This window comes from Nyctibius grandis, chromosome 9, assembly GCF_013368605.1.
Source record: "Nyctibius grandis isolate bNycGra1 chromosome 9, bNycGra1.pri, whole genome shotgun sequence".
NCBI classification, from domain to species: Eukaryota; Metazoa; Chordata; class Aves; order Nyctibiiformes; family Nyctibiidae; genus Nyctibius; species Nyctibius grandis.
This window is the reverse complement of record NC_090666.1, coordinates 35,234,475-35,249,361: the sequence shown is the minus strand read 5'-3', so window position 1 is coordinate 35,249,361 and position 14,887 is coordinate 35,234,475.

Sequence of the window (14,887 nt, the reverse complement as noted above, 5' to 3'; positions counted from 1 at the left end):
TTCTGAAGTGAATAGCTGTCTTCATAGAAAATCTACCAATATGCTTGGCACCTAATTTTCAGCTTTAGTTATCCCAGCAGGAATGCTTGGATGTTAGAGGTGATCCATTGTGATCAGTTTTTATTTGATCGGCTTTTATTTCTGGGAGTGCTAATTCATTATCTTGTGCATTAAACAAATATTTACTGTTAGGTTTGCAGGCTGTATTAAGGCATTTTTAAGGCCATGTTCAGCCCTGATATTTTGCACAGAGATGGGATGTTTGAAGAAGCAGTGGGGACACACACCCATCCACGCACCCCCAAAAACACCCCAAGCCAACCCCAAACTCTTTGCAGCATTGGTTTGATACCGAGCAATGGTGGGTGTGCTTGTGTGACTGGAGCAGCTACTAAAGGAAAGGAAGAGGTTCAGGGTTAGAGACCCTGCCAGTGGGGATGTCAGTGGAGATGTGTTCGGGAGTCAGCAGGAGCTGTAACTTGACTGGCCAGGCTATTTCTTTTAAGAGCGAGCTGCTCTTAAATGTTATCTATTGTCACTCAGAAAACTTTTTGACTTCACAATGCTGATGGTGATAAACAGCTTAGAGACTCTCAGATGTGCATTACTGTCATTTGTTGGCTGTGCTACGTAGTTGACCTCATGAAAAGACACTGGTACAGGCTTGGTTTACATCAGCTTTGGCTATTGCCTCCTTGCATTGATACAGATATCTAGATCTTTGCTTTCATCCTATGGCTCGAATATTTTCAACTTTGTGTACTTGGCACCAAGAGTAACTTTTAACTCTGTACATAAATTAATGGCCTGGATTTTATCAGTGTCAGACTTCCTCAATTCCTACTGGTGTCAGTGGAAATCATTTGAGCTTAACGCCACTGAATTTCAAGCCATTAACTTTAAATATGAAAACAGTTGTCCTCAGGCAATTGGATGTAAATGTAACGGCTTGAGTTTTGTAACACTAGTTCTGTAACCAATTAAGGACTATTACTCAATAATTTTGGCATTATTAATTTCTTTTAACTAATATTTACCAATATTTCAACACTATAGGTATTACACGGGAGTATTTGAAAGTCTTGGTGTATTCAGTTTTCATAATTAAGTATGATTTTTGTGGTTACCTTTAATATCCCAACTTGGGGACCTCAATTGAATCTAATTATGTTTCAATTGAAAATAAGATATTCCACAGACTGAAGCTGTAGATCAGGGCTCATTACTAAAGCAGCTCATTATTTTTAATGAGCAGCTTCATTATATCTGATTCTGCAGAGAACAAGACATAATTCTGTCGATGCAGAGAAGCTTGTTAAACTTTGGTAGCCAGCAGCATATGACTAACACCCTGAATTGGGCAACAAAGATTAGTAGGGTTAAAGAAACTACCTCATGGGATTCTAGCCTGTCCCCACAGGTGAGTTATAGTAGTCAGTCTGCAAAATAATTTTCTATTTCTTTTCTGTGGTGTGAACTTTGTTAGGTTGGAATGGTTGTATATTACCTTTTAAGTGGTCAGTTCTAGAAAAGGAATTGCAAGGAAAATTCACAATAAAACATAATTTTTGGGAAAGTTCTACTCTAAAGAAGGTGTTAACAACATCTTTCTGCCAATCCAAGTGCCTGCTGGGAGTGTTACAATATGCATACTGTTCCCTAATGCAGCATTTTGTGTTTGATCTCTGAATTAGCTTACAAATAGGTAAAATCATGTTACCTGACAACTGTCTGGGGATGGTACAAATTAGCAAGGTATCTGAGGTAAACATACTGTTAGTACAGCACGATGCGGGTATTTGTGTGCCTCGTGGCAGGGAGCCCCGTGCTGTTCTGCTGCACTGAATCTGTCGGGGATCCACTGTGAAGGCACAGGAGCTTTGTCCTCTGCGCTGAGAGGAAGAGTCTGTGGCTCTGCAGATCTGCTCCTGGATTTCCATTAACGCATTGTTAAAAAGGAACAGGTATTAAACAGTGGGGATGTAGCCAGAAAATGTGCTTACCTATAAGTCTGATCAACATTTTTGTCGTCTTGGACACACAAGCTCTTTGGTGAAAAATGCAAAATTTGAACTAAATTTATTAGAGACTTCTACCTTATTTGTTAGTGTCTAGGGTCATAAAACTGATGTAGTGTCTCTGGCTTTCATGCTTCAGCTCTGGGGCTATGGGTGGTTGTCCAGGGCGTGGAGAGCTCAGCATCAGTTTGTTCCCCTTTCTGCTCAGGCAGGGTGGAGGCAGCACCTGCTGATACTGGGTGATTGGGCTTGCCTTTGTGCTCTCATACCTATACTTAAAGAAATATTTGAAGACCTGGTGATAAAAAAGCAAACTGAAATTCTGCAAACTGAATTTTTGTCAAGTTTATCATTTGGGCCAATCCGAGCACCGGTTAACGGAGGAAATTCAGCCAGATGGACTATTCCCCTTATGTGATGCATCTTCCCTGCCCCAGTGGTGGTAACATAAAGTATTTGTGCAGGAGTTAGGGCTGCTGATGTGTGCTGACTGCTCAGGCATGGGGACCAGGAAAGGCCAGCACAGGGATACAAATTTTGCAAAGAAAAATAACAGCACAATTTCTATTTCTTCATCTTGCTCTGGGAAACAGTTGAATTATTTGTGAATGAGACGCTACATGCGCTGAAGCAGATGTAGTGCATACATCTCAATGCAGTCAGTTTGGCAAAGTTGTAAGTGACTGAAAGCAGGGCTTTATAATAGGAAGTGCCTTAGCAGGCAGTCCTGTCAGCCCTGTCTGTAATACCTTTTTAATGGTTCGGATTCTACAGAAAGGATGATTCGGTCATCTGATTTAAAACTTTGAGTCCTGTGTTAAAAAAAAAAAAAAAATATATATATATATATATATAACAGGAGCTGGGACAGCTGCAATAACAGATGCAGAAATGGACTGGTAAGACCAAAACAAGCTGTCTTTATGCAGAAAAAATATTAATTATGACCAGATCCTTTTATAATTTAATTCCAAAAAGGCGAAGAAAACATAGATGTGAACAGGTAAAGTTAAGCTGTACTTCTATAAAAGAAACTTCAAACTGACAGTTCTTGAAAGTTTCCACAGAAGTAAGGAAGCAAGCAGGAATTTTAGTGTCATTAGTCGTGCTTTTATTATCTACAGATTATAATGGGGCCGGGGGGAAGGAAGATAAGGGAGGTTTCTGAGGTTTCAGGAAAGCAAACAATATCTATCTGAAGTGAAGAACAAAAGGACTAAGGAAGCTGTGTCCAAAGTAGCTCCTGTGTTCAATCCCTAGAAAGCCTCTGGAGTAATTCTGAAATTATCAATATGTAAGCAGATGGGGAATGACAAGATGGTAATAAAATCAAGAGTGATTGTTCAAGAAGGTGGCACATCAAACCTGTATTGTAACTGCCTTTGTGGTTAAGGTGGAAGCAGTATGTGATGTATCAACTTTAATGCTTTCCTATATGGCAATGCCGTTAGTTGACTGGGAAAATATAATCTAGATAAAATAATTGCAAGGAGATCTCAGAAGAGTATGAAGAACCACTACAATAGTGTGTGCCAGTTGAGAATTTTGGTCCCCTACGGATTTCTGGATCCAGCCCTGTCCGGTATTTTCATCAGAAGTTGGCTGGTGAAATAGAGAATATACTTAGTAAATTTGTAGGTAGTATTTGAACTAATTTCCTTATGCTGGAAGAATCTTCTGACAAATCAGAGAGAATATAAAATAATCTTGATAAAATTGTGACATGGTCTAAAATCAGCAAGATGAGAAACACCGTAAACACAATTGTATACTACATCTGGAAAGGGGAAGTTAAATGCACAAATAGAAGATGGGGAGAGCTTGCTAGGCAGCATTACAGTGGAAATTTATTGGGGCGTTAGCAGAAAACAAACTAAATATACATCAACAGCTTAATGATGATACAAAAAAAATGAGACCTGATGCTGGTCAAGCTCTTATTAATAAATGACAAGTTTCTCCATGTTTGGGTAGAAGTTTTGTGTACTTTTCAGTGAAGAAATTTTTCCTGATGTCCAATCTAAACCTACCTTGGTGCAACTTGAGGCCGTTTCCTCTTGTCCTGTCACTTTTTACCTGGCAAAAGAGACCTAAAACCTCCTTTCAGGTAGTAGTAGACAGCAATAAGGTCTCCCCTGAGCCTCCTTTTCTCCAGGCTAAACAACCCCAGTTCCCTCAGCTGCTCCTCAGACGACTTGTTCTCCAGACCCTTCACCAGCTTCGTTGCCCTTCTCTGGACTCTCTCCAGCACCTCAATGTCTGTCTTGCAGTGAGGGGCCCAAAACTGAACACAGTATTTGAGGTGTGGCCTCACCAGTGCTGAGTACAGGGGGACAATCACTTCCTTACTCCTGCTGGCCACACTATTTCTGATACAAGCCAGGATGCTGTTGGCCTTCTTGGCCACCTGGGCACACTGCTGGCTCATATTCAGCTGGCCATCGATCAGCACTGACCAACATGCTGGGCACCTTTCCAGCCACTCTTCCCCAAGCCTGTAGCGTTGCATGGGGTTGTTGTGACCTGAGTGCAGTACCTGACACTTGTTGAACCTCATACAGTTGGCCTTGGAATCAGTAACTGAAACAAAAACAGAAAATAGAGGCCTTTCCTTACCGCTGCGAGTGGATTGTTTCTAAAACATCTGACTCATCCCCCTACTTACATGGGTGATAAAGCAAAATACAAAGCACTTCATGTGCAATGCATTTAGTATTCTTTTTTTTCCCATTTTGAGGATGTTTTCTGTTGCAGAGGTGTTAATGCAGCGTGTATGAGCATACCAAAATCAGAGTTAATCTTGCAGTATGAATAATTACAACATTGAAACCACTGTTACAACTTATGTGAAGGGTAGTGTAACATTTGTCTGAGGTTTCGAGTGCTTCTTAGGCGTTGAGCTTAAGTCCCACCTAATCTAGCAAAATCCTGCTTTGATGTCACTGAAGTTGATATAATTATAATTGTAATTATTATTTCTTCCCATCTGCAACTTTAGACATCAGTTAAGTCTGTGAAGTGCTTTGGGATCTCATTCATTTTAACAACAACAGAACCAAGCCCTAATAACATTGGCTGCACTATCTGTCTCGAATCAGTTTTGTGATTTGGTTTCTGTGAATGGAATTAATATCACTGACCACTGGTAACACAGTGTTTGTATTTTGCATACATGAAATTTTTATGCAAATACCTCAAAGCAGGTAAAAAAAAAAAAAACAGAACTGTAGGAGTATGTTTTTACATAAAAAGGAATTGGACTGATTTCCTACCTCAGAGGTATGCTTTCACTTTCTTTGAACTTCAAGTATGCTTGTACTGTCTTTTAAGCTCTTGATAAAACCTTCCTTCCTATAGATCTATTTATTAATTTCTCTCCTTATGATATAGCAGAGCATTTCTACAACATATAGTCCTCTATTTAAGCAATTTCTTCTCAACTGAAAGCTGAGTGAACACAATTTCATTTTGCTGGAAAGATTCTCTCAATTTTTTTTTCCAAATTGGAGCACATCAGAACTAGAAGTTATCAGAAGTGATGCTGTCTATTCAAGTCAGAAGCAATTATCAGTAGACTCAAAAGTTAGCAGTATCTGCAGAACAAAGGCAGCTGATAACAAGCTTGAAATTACCTTTAAAAGGTGTGCTTCATGCACTGTTTTGATATGCAGTAAGATGCAGTGAATATACAAACTAGCTTTGTAACAACACCCAGTAATGTAAAATTTCTGATCTCTAGAATTCTTTTTTTGGTTTCACTCCTTGAAAATCAACCTATAACCTTGAAAAAGTTGGCTCTTGAAATGAACAGACCAATACAGAAGTCTGCATAATACAGATACTTCTCAAAACCTATAAATGTGATAAAACAGAAGTCAGGCCTAATAAAAGCTCATTTTTTTGGTCTGTTTTTAGTTATATCTATTTAGTTCTGTATGGAAACAGAAGTTGCATGAATCTTGAGGAATACTATAAAACTGCATAACAAGAATTGTCAAGTTACTTGGGAAAGACAACATGGAGGAGAATAGTTCACTGCTTCAAATCTGGGGCTTCTGCTTCTTTGATCCAGCCATAGGGTCTGTAACAGAAGTATTTTAGTCTTTAGTTTTGACATGTCACTCAGTTGTTCCCACTTACCAGTATGAAGCATCCTCAGATCTCAAATTGGATTCTTTTCTGATAAAATGGCATCAATACCTGCTCTAGGGGAACCTGCTTTGACAGGGGGTTGGACTGGCTGATCTCCAGAGGTCCTTCCAACCCTAACCATTCTGTGATTCTGTGTGATTCTCCAGGAGTGAAGCTATAGTTCCAACTCCAGAATGACACTCACAGCAGCACCTGCCCCAAATAAGTCCCTGAAATGCCTATGCTGGGGATGTTGGCTTCACAGCATGTTTTACTCTACAGAAGTGTAGACACTGACTGTCACCCTTCATATCTTCTTGTTTGAATAGATGGGCGTTACAGATGAGTGCTGTCGATACCTTGTGATTATTTTAAGAATGAAAAGTTCATGCTCCAGAATTCTCTTGCTTGTGTGCAAACTCTATTAAATGTTGTGCAACACAGTTTTACTTTTCAATCTTAACTCTTTCTTTGGTCAGCAAAAATAAGAATTTATGGTAATGCATAATCAAATAGCAGTTCCATCTTAAAATCTAAATCTTTAATGTATTTTTTGTACAAACTGGAATTATTTTTCCTTGTGTCAGGTAAGACTGCTATTGACCAATAACTGCACCTCACTTGCTATGTATATGTGATTTTTATTTCTTTACCTTGCCTCAATCAAATAGTCTTTTGGAGCAGACTATACTTATGATGTCTATAGATGGTAAAAAAACCCCTTATTTATAAAAGCAACTTTGGTAGTGCTTGTATAAGAAAAATTTCTGACTTCATTTTCACTATCCTTTCCTTTTGTGATACAAACCCCTTTTTTCCTGGATTCTGAACAAAAGAAGGAGGAATGCTTGGTTTATTCAACTTAATTCTATTACTTTAGTACTAATGGACACGCAATCACCAGTTTGGTATACATTCCTGTGTTAAGGTACACTATTTTGAAGTATTTAAAGATTTGCATGGAAAGCAATAAATTTCAGAATTCATTCTCAGATTTTAAGAAACAGAGTAAATAAACCTGTGTACTCCAAGATAGCACTATGCTATTAATGATGCCTAGTTCCTACTGATATTTCCACACTAGCCTTTAATCTCAGCATGGATGTGCTATAGGGAAGAGATGATCAAGTTTGGAAACCAGGGGAGTTATATATTTGAGAGGATGTTTGTGTAGTAATTTAGTGGAAAGAATTAGTTTCTCTCCTGGTCTTTGTCTGACTTAGTGTAGGAGCCACAACTATATATACATCTATGAAAATGAATGTCTCAAATGAGACATGCATGTAGGAAAAATACAGTTTGAGTAAGAATGATTGTGTTTTAACATTTCAAGGTAAGGTTAGTTGAGCTATAGTTGGCTCCAATTAACATTCTCATAAGCTGTCTGCTTTGATTAGAATGGCAATCAAATACCTGAGGCTTCGTTTAGTTACTCTCAGAATCATTTAATGGAAAAAAAAAAAAAAAATTCAGCCTCGTTCTGACAAGCAACAGTCTTTCCAGTCCTCAACGAATACCCATGCCCACCAAAACTCGATATTCGGAATGCTGAAGTGAAACAATCCCACTATCCAGAATCAGGTATTACATGATGTATGTAGTTTAACTTAAGCAGCATAGTTTGTTATTAATTCTGTTCTAAATGGGGTGAAAAGAAATAAATAGTATTAATTAATTTTTATTTTTTTTTAATGACTAATCTGTCTGGGAAATATAAAATCATATCAACATTCTACATTTTCTGTTTTGAAATATTTATGTAAATCAGTCCCCAGAAAAGCAGGGAATGTCGTTGGACTGGTAACAATCTGTGAAGAAGAAAATGTTGTTGTGTGTCCCCTTCCATAGTTCTGCTGTCATTCACATGTTCTGAAGGTACTGTCCTTTTAAGTGAGAAATATAAAAAAAAAAAATTCCTGTGAGTTTAATTTAAGGAAATTTATCAGAAAGGAAGAACTGTAGTTTAGAAAGCAAGGACACAATCTTCTACAAAAATTTTAGAAGGGAGATCTTTATAGGCAGTTCATAGATTGGGAGGGTAGTTTGCTTGCTTAACTGAAAGGGAAGTCATTAATAGCTATCTAACCTCAAAAACAAACAAAAAGCAAAAAACCCCACCCACTATCAAACCTCACAGAAACCCATATAAAACCCAAAAAAACAATGCCCCCAAATGCAAAAACCTCAAACAAACGGAAAACACAGTCAAACATTTTTTAATATATCTGGTACACAGAAAAGTGTATAGAAAAAGGAGATATAATTACTATAGCAAATCTCAAAGGACCAACTCTGCACTCACTTGCATCTTGTTCATGTTTTTGTCAGTGAGTTACTTAATGTGAGAGCTCCAAGACCAGGCCACTGAAGTGGGACTCATGGAAGGGATCAACGTTACCCTTGCAAGTGTTTTTCTAATATGGCCAAACTGAATTCTGAGTTCAGTGGGAAAGTTCTTACAAAAAATATTAATAGGAACGTGTGAACTGTGATTTAATAATACATTGCTAAAACAACATGTCTTTGTTTGTCTTTTGCAGTTCTGTGGTAGGATTCATTGTCTTGGAGTCAGAAGGGGATTATGTACATTTTGTATTAAAATAATAGAATACATGCATTTTATTCATAATACTAATCTTGAGAGAGATGGTGCTTCATATTCAGTATCCTCCATAAGTGTATACTGCATACTCAAGTGTTTGTGCAAGAACATTAACAACATTTACTTACCTAATTGCTAACTGTTGCATGGCAGATGTGTAGCCCTTGGAATATTTAACCTGAAGTGTTTTACTGTCACTTTTGTGCATGAATAAGTAAATAATTTTTACCATTTGTTTTCAGATATAAGTGGAAATTTCATCATGGTTGTAATATTAATAGATATTTGTTTTTAAATGTGGTGGAAAAGGGGTAGATTCAGCACAAAACTGTATGACAGACTGTTATCTGTGTGGTCTGTGAATACCATTGCTTTGTTTTGAATGGCCCTGTTCCAAATATTCCAAAGATCTATGGGTGTTTAAATCAAAGTATCAGAATAAAAGGAAGACTGGTATACTTAGTTGAATTTTAAGATAAAGTGGGATGGAAATGTGGATCTCTGTTTAATGAAATAAATTGGTTCCTGTTGAATGATAGCAGAAGGCTCCTCTTCTAATTTGTTGCAAATAACCTATAAGATTTTTTTTAAACATGGACTTGATTATAAAAAATGGATTGGCATTTGACTTTCAAATGCATAGTCCATCAAACTGTTAAATGAATATTAAATAAAATTAAGCTTCATATTTTGACAATGTATATGTATATGCAAAAATCAGAATTATATAGCCATGACTTAAAATGAAATGAATGATTTCTGTTAAATGCAGGTATGTAAAAGATGTGGTTAACTATCACTAGCAAACTTCAGTGACAAGGTTATACATAATGCACCTGATCTACTTGAAAAATTTAATTTCAGTTTGAGAAAGTCAGGGGAAAAAGTTCCTAACTGCTCATAAAGGTGACTTTTGAATGTGTTTATACCCTGAAATGTATAAAATGGTTATTAGTTATTGGTAATATGAGTGATATTAATTCATATTAGAGAGGTTTTTATTTCACAATTATATTTAAAAAAGATAATGAATTCCAATTTTAAAAGCCAAGTTCTGATTTTACGTATGCAACGCTTATGGGTACCTCATATATTTCATATCAACTTTTCTTGTTTTGTGCTAAGATTCCTCTTCCTGAAAAGTTCCTTCAAGTATCTTTAAAGAGATCAGAAGCGTATTAAATCTAGGGGAAATATTTGTAATTGATGCAACCTTTCAGGCTGATTTTGCCCTTCATGTGACTACGATCCATATTGTTCAATGATAATGAGTCCAATAATCTATGTTTAAGTGAGCTGCAAGAAGAGATCGTTGACCCAGTGTTTCTTACACCATGTCCCCTAGGTTGTAGCTTCTTTAGGGGGCTTAGGAACCCTGAAGAATCACTTAAATTGATGATCCATGAAAAAGCAGGCAGGTCTGGACTGACAGGCATTTAGAAATAGCTCTGAATTCATGCAATGCCAGCCCTCCCCAAAATTAAAAGTCCTCAGAAACTTAAGCTTTTCTTTGAAGAAATCATATTGGAAGCTTTCTTTCATACCCCGTGTAAGACTGGCTCATCAGAATTTCTGTTGGCAGCCCTGCAGGTTTCTTGTTTAGAACAGGTTGTCCTTGGCACTAGCCTAGTTGCACAGTTTGTCTTGCCTATGTTGACAATTTTAAGATGATGCTTCAGTACAGGATACTACTGTGCTCTTGTTTGGAAAACCTGAAGGAAACATTTCATTCTTTTTTTTTAGCAAAAATTTATTGCCCCAAAATATTGATATAGGTTGCTGACAAAAAGGAAGACCTGGGTATTCTATATATGTATAGTAAAACTTAATGAAATGCTGTTTCTAATGAAGGTGAAGTCAATGAACTAGAGAATTCCTAAACACCTTATAGAATATTCATGCTCAGTAAATACTAGTTTGTGTACTATTGTTCTCTAAATACAACTCAGTAGATGTTAAGTAAATGCTGTAGCTGAGGTGATAAGAGATAAGACTCAAGGAAATAAGTGTGCAAAGAAATTGTGTGCATTTTTGAGGAAGAGTTGTATCATTAAGAATAAAACAGACTTTTTGACCAGGATTATTGGAAAAAAGAAGCATACCAGTTTTTCAGGTGTGCTGTTTGGTGTTCTCATAAAATAAAGAGATATTAGTTAAGTAGTATGAAGGGTATTTTTTTGCTTAAATTTATATGCTTTTACAGGTAGTTTATATTAACAACCAATCTAGTAAGTAATTTAAAAAACCTGAGGAAAAAGAGCTAAAGCAAAAATTGAGTAAAGGCAAAGACTTTTCTTAAAGCAGGTTTTGAAAAGATGTGCTTCTATACCAAACATGTTACTCTGAACTTCAGCAGTGCAGGTTGTCATGCAAAAGCCTGAATTCAAGAGCTAGCTCACAACTGGCTGTGCGACAAACTTTATGGAGGAAAAAAAAGTCAAAATTTGTGGTTAAGTTCATAGTGACCTTGTGCTACGCTGTGCCGAGTAGGATGACACACTGAAACACAAACAATGCAGGGGCTTTTGCAGACAGAAACCGTGATTAACATAGGTGCCCAAGTGGCATCTGGCCATGGAGATCCAGAGGAAAAAGGGAGCTAATCATTATCGGATTAGAGTTTCTTAATGTAGTCCATGGATTACTGCAGCTGTAAATATTCTTTGTGAAAGAGCCATGCTGCCAGGGTCTCTGTGATGAATAGCTGCCCTTGGAGCTCTCCTCTGGGGAGTATTTAGAAACTGAGAAGGTAGAAATAGCACAAATAGAGCACGCTCCCTTTTCAATAACTTATCCTGGCTTCACATACTGAGTTTTTTATTGTTATTTAAGTAGGGAAAATCTAGAAGAGTCCAAACAACCTTCAACCTTGCAGTATCCTATACTCACAGCTTCTTTTTGACTGAAGTCTCATTGAGGGTTTGAAGAAGGATGCCACTGGATCAAGGAATATCATAGTTTTGGTGGCTCCTTCACCAGAGATAGTTAATTCTGAATACAAACATTTCTCAAAAGTTATGGTTTGAGGAAGGAGTCATGGCTATGGGAGAGGAAAACAAAAATGCCAGCTTGTTCTCAGACTAAGTGCCAGAGCTGTGAAGTTTCTAGATTGTACTAATGAACTGTGTTGGGTAATACCATGTGTTTAGGAATTGCCTAGATTCCTATGGACTGCTGGATAATCTCTAGGTGTATCTCAGGAAGACAGCAATAGGCATCACTTGAATTTAAGTAATCTCCATTTGCTCAAAGCAGTAATGTTAGTAACTTTTTAGAGTTAGTGACAGCAGATAGCTGAAGATTTATCTTTCTCTGCAGAAACTGTGGAACCTAAAAATCAAAATTTGTTTTAAATAACATATGGAGATCAATAAAAGAATGTACTTGTCAGCTGCATGTTTATATTTTTATTATCAATGGAACTGCTTTTCTTTAAACATTACTGGTAGAATAACTCATGAGGGAAATAGGAAGTGGTTTTGTACTTGCCACATGATACAGGTGATTTATGGAATTAATATCAATTAAGTTCTCAGAGGCATAGTATCCGGAATTTCAACAGCCTGAATGAGACTGCAGGCCATTGTCACCATTTTGGCAGTTAATGATTTAAACCTTTATCTGCATAAGGACTTACTACCTGCATAGTGGTTGCACGAAGGAACAAAATACCAACTGATTGCAGCTGGTCAACAAAGAGAAAGTAAGGTTTTTTTAAAAAACCATCAAACTATTTCAGAAATGTGTCAGCTGCTATGCTTTTTTCCTCTGAAATGTTCAATTAAAACTCTGAAAGTTCCATGATAAATAGATAATTTCATTAAGAGATCTACATTACAAGGGAGATCAAGGTTCAAGTCTTCATTCTCAGCAGAGTAGGGACTGTCTGCATAAATGTAGTCCAAGCTGGGTAGTCTGGAAGGAGTACTTTCTAGTGTACTTCCTGTGCTCAGTATCTAAGCTCACTTTTTCTGGAATTATCCTAAAACTGCATCTATATCTCTTTCCCTAATTCAGACTGAAAACATGTCAAAAGCTCAATATTTTTTGTGTGAAGCAGAATTCTTGGTTTCTGGACAACCCTCTGCTGATATATGTGGCAATCACTTAATACTTATTTTCTGCAGTAAGTCCTGATCCAGAGAAGCCATTAAGGATGTGTGTAATATTAACTGAGTACTCCCATTGTTTTAAATGGGGCAATCTTATAAGATTTCTGAAATTTCCTTAGCATCAATAGCAACATCTCTTGTCTTCACATCACCCTGTTCCATGGAGCACTTTGACATCTGGTTGCAAGATTGTGTTGCAATGGGAATGCACGTATAGCCAAAAAGTTGCATTGTGTTGCCCATGTTGTGCCTCTGTAATTTAATTGTACTGCAGCCTGTCAGCTGACCTTGTAACTCTCAAGTTCTTATTTTCCTTCCCTTGTACAATTGGTTCATGATATGGATGTGATTTAAATGCCTACTCCCTTTCCATAGCATCTAATGCCTCTTTTCCTACCCTATCCGTTAAGTTTGGTGCCTGTGGTGGTTTCTCTCTTGTACATGCTTTACTGGCTTATCATTCTCTTATTTTTGTTCGCCAGCATAAATGCAAATAAAGGTGGCTGTGTTTTCCACTTCAGATACATTTTAAAACTTCGTATCTTTAGTGCAGAAATTTTATGTGCACTGAAACTTGATAATAAAGATTGCCCATGAGAATAAAAATGTTCTAAAAAGTCAAACCACCTAAAGCCTCAAACTACTCCATCTGCCCTGAATTTTCAAAATAGGAATACATCAGCTTCTGAGGTTCCTTTAGATTATTAATTTTTCAAAGGGGAATGATCAGGATGTTCTGAAAAACAGTACTTGTCTCTGAGCATCTGCAAGCACTGAAACTACTAGTAGAATAAAGTATCACTCATGTAAACATGGGTGGCAGAATTTGATTAGCGAATCTGCCTCTTAACATTGATTGCTATAGCATTTTTTGTTGCTATTCATTGCAACTTCTTGTCATATAGCTTTCAGAATATATATGATCTTTAAAAGAGAAGGGTGCATTACAGTCAGTATTGCACTTCAGGCTTGGAAAGAGAAGATTATTTAACTAGTCTAGCTTAGAAAGTGAATTCTACATTTGACATCTGTAAGAAATCAGGTAACTAATACTGATCAGGATGGCAAATAGCTATTGAGACTTTAAAATATATATAAACACATGGATAATATATACATATATCTACATTTATGCATAGATCACAGAATCATAGAATCAACCAGGTTGGAAGAGCCCTCTGGGATCATCGAGTCCCACTGTTGCCCTGACACCACCATGTCAACTAGACCATGGCACTAAGTGCCATGTCCAGTCTTTTTTTAAATGCATCCAGCGATGGTGACTCCACCACCTCCATGGGCAGCCCATTCCAATGTCTAATAACCCTTTCTGAGAAGAAATTCTTCCTAATGTCCAACCTGAACCTCCCTTGGTGAAGCTTGAGGCTCTGTCCTCTTGTCCTACCGCTAGTTGCCTGGGAGAAGAGGCCAACTCCCACTTCACTACAACCTCCCTTCAGGTAGTTGTAGATTGCAATAAGTTCACCATATATCATAGAATGGTTTGGTTTGGAAGGGACCCTAAAGATAATCTAGTTCCAACCCCCCTGCCACAGGCAGGGACACCTTTCCACTAGACCAGGTTGCTCAAAGCCCCATCCAACCTGGTGTTGAACACTGCCAGGGAGGGGGCATCCACAACTTCTCTGGGAAACCTGGGCCAGTGTGTCACCACCCTCACAGGAAAGAATTTCTTCCTAATATCTAATCTAAATCGATCCTCTTTCAGTTTAAAACCATTCCCCCTCATCCTATCACTACATGCCTTTGTAAAAAGTCCCTCTCTGGCTTTCCTGTAGGCCCCCTTCAGGTACTGGAAGGCTGCTAGAAGATCTCCCCAGAGCCTTCTCTTCTCCAGGCTGAAGAGCCCCATCTCTCTCAGCCTGTCTTCATAGCAGAGGTGCTCCAGCCCTCTGATCATCTTTGTGGCGGCCCTCTGGACTCGCTCCGACAGCTCCATGTCCTTCTTCTGTTGGGGGCCCCAGAGCTGGACTTGGCACTTCAGGTGGGGTCTCACAAGAGCG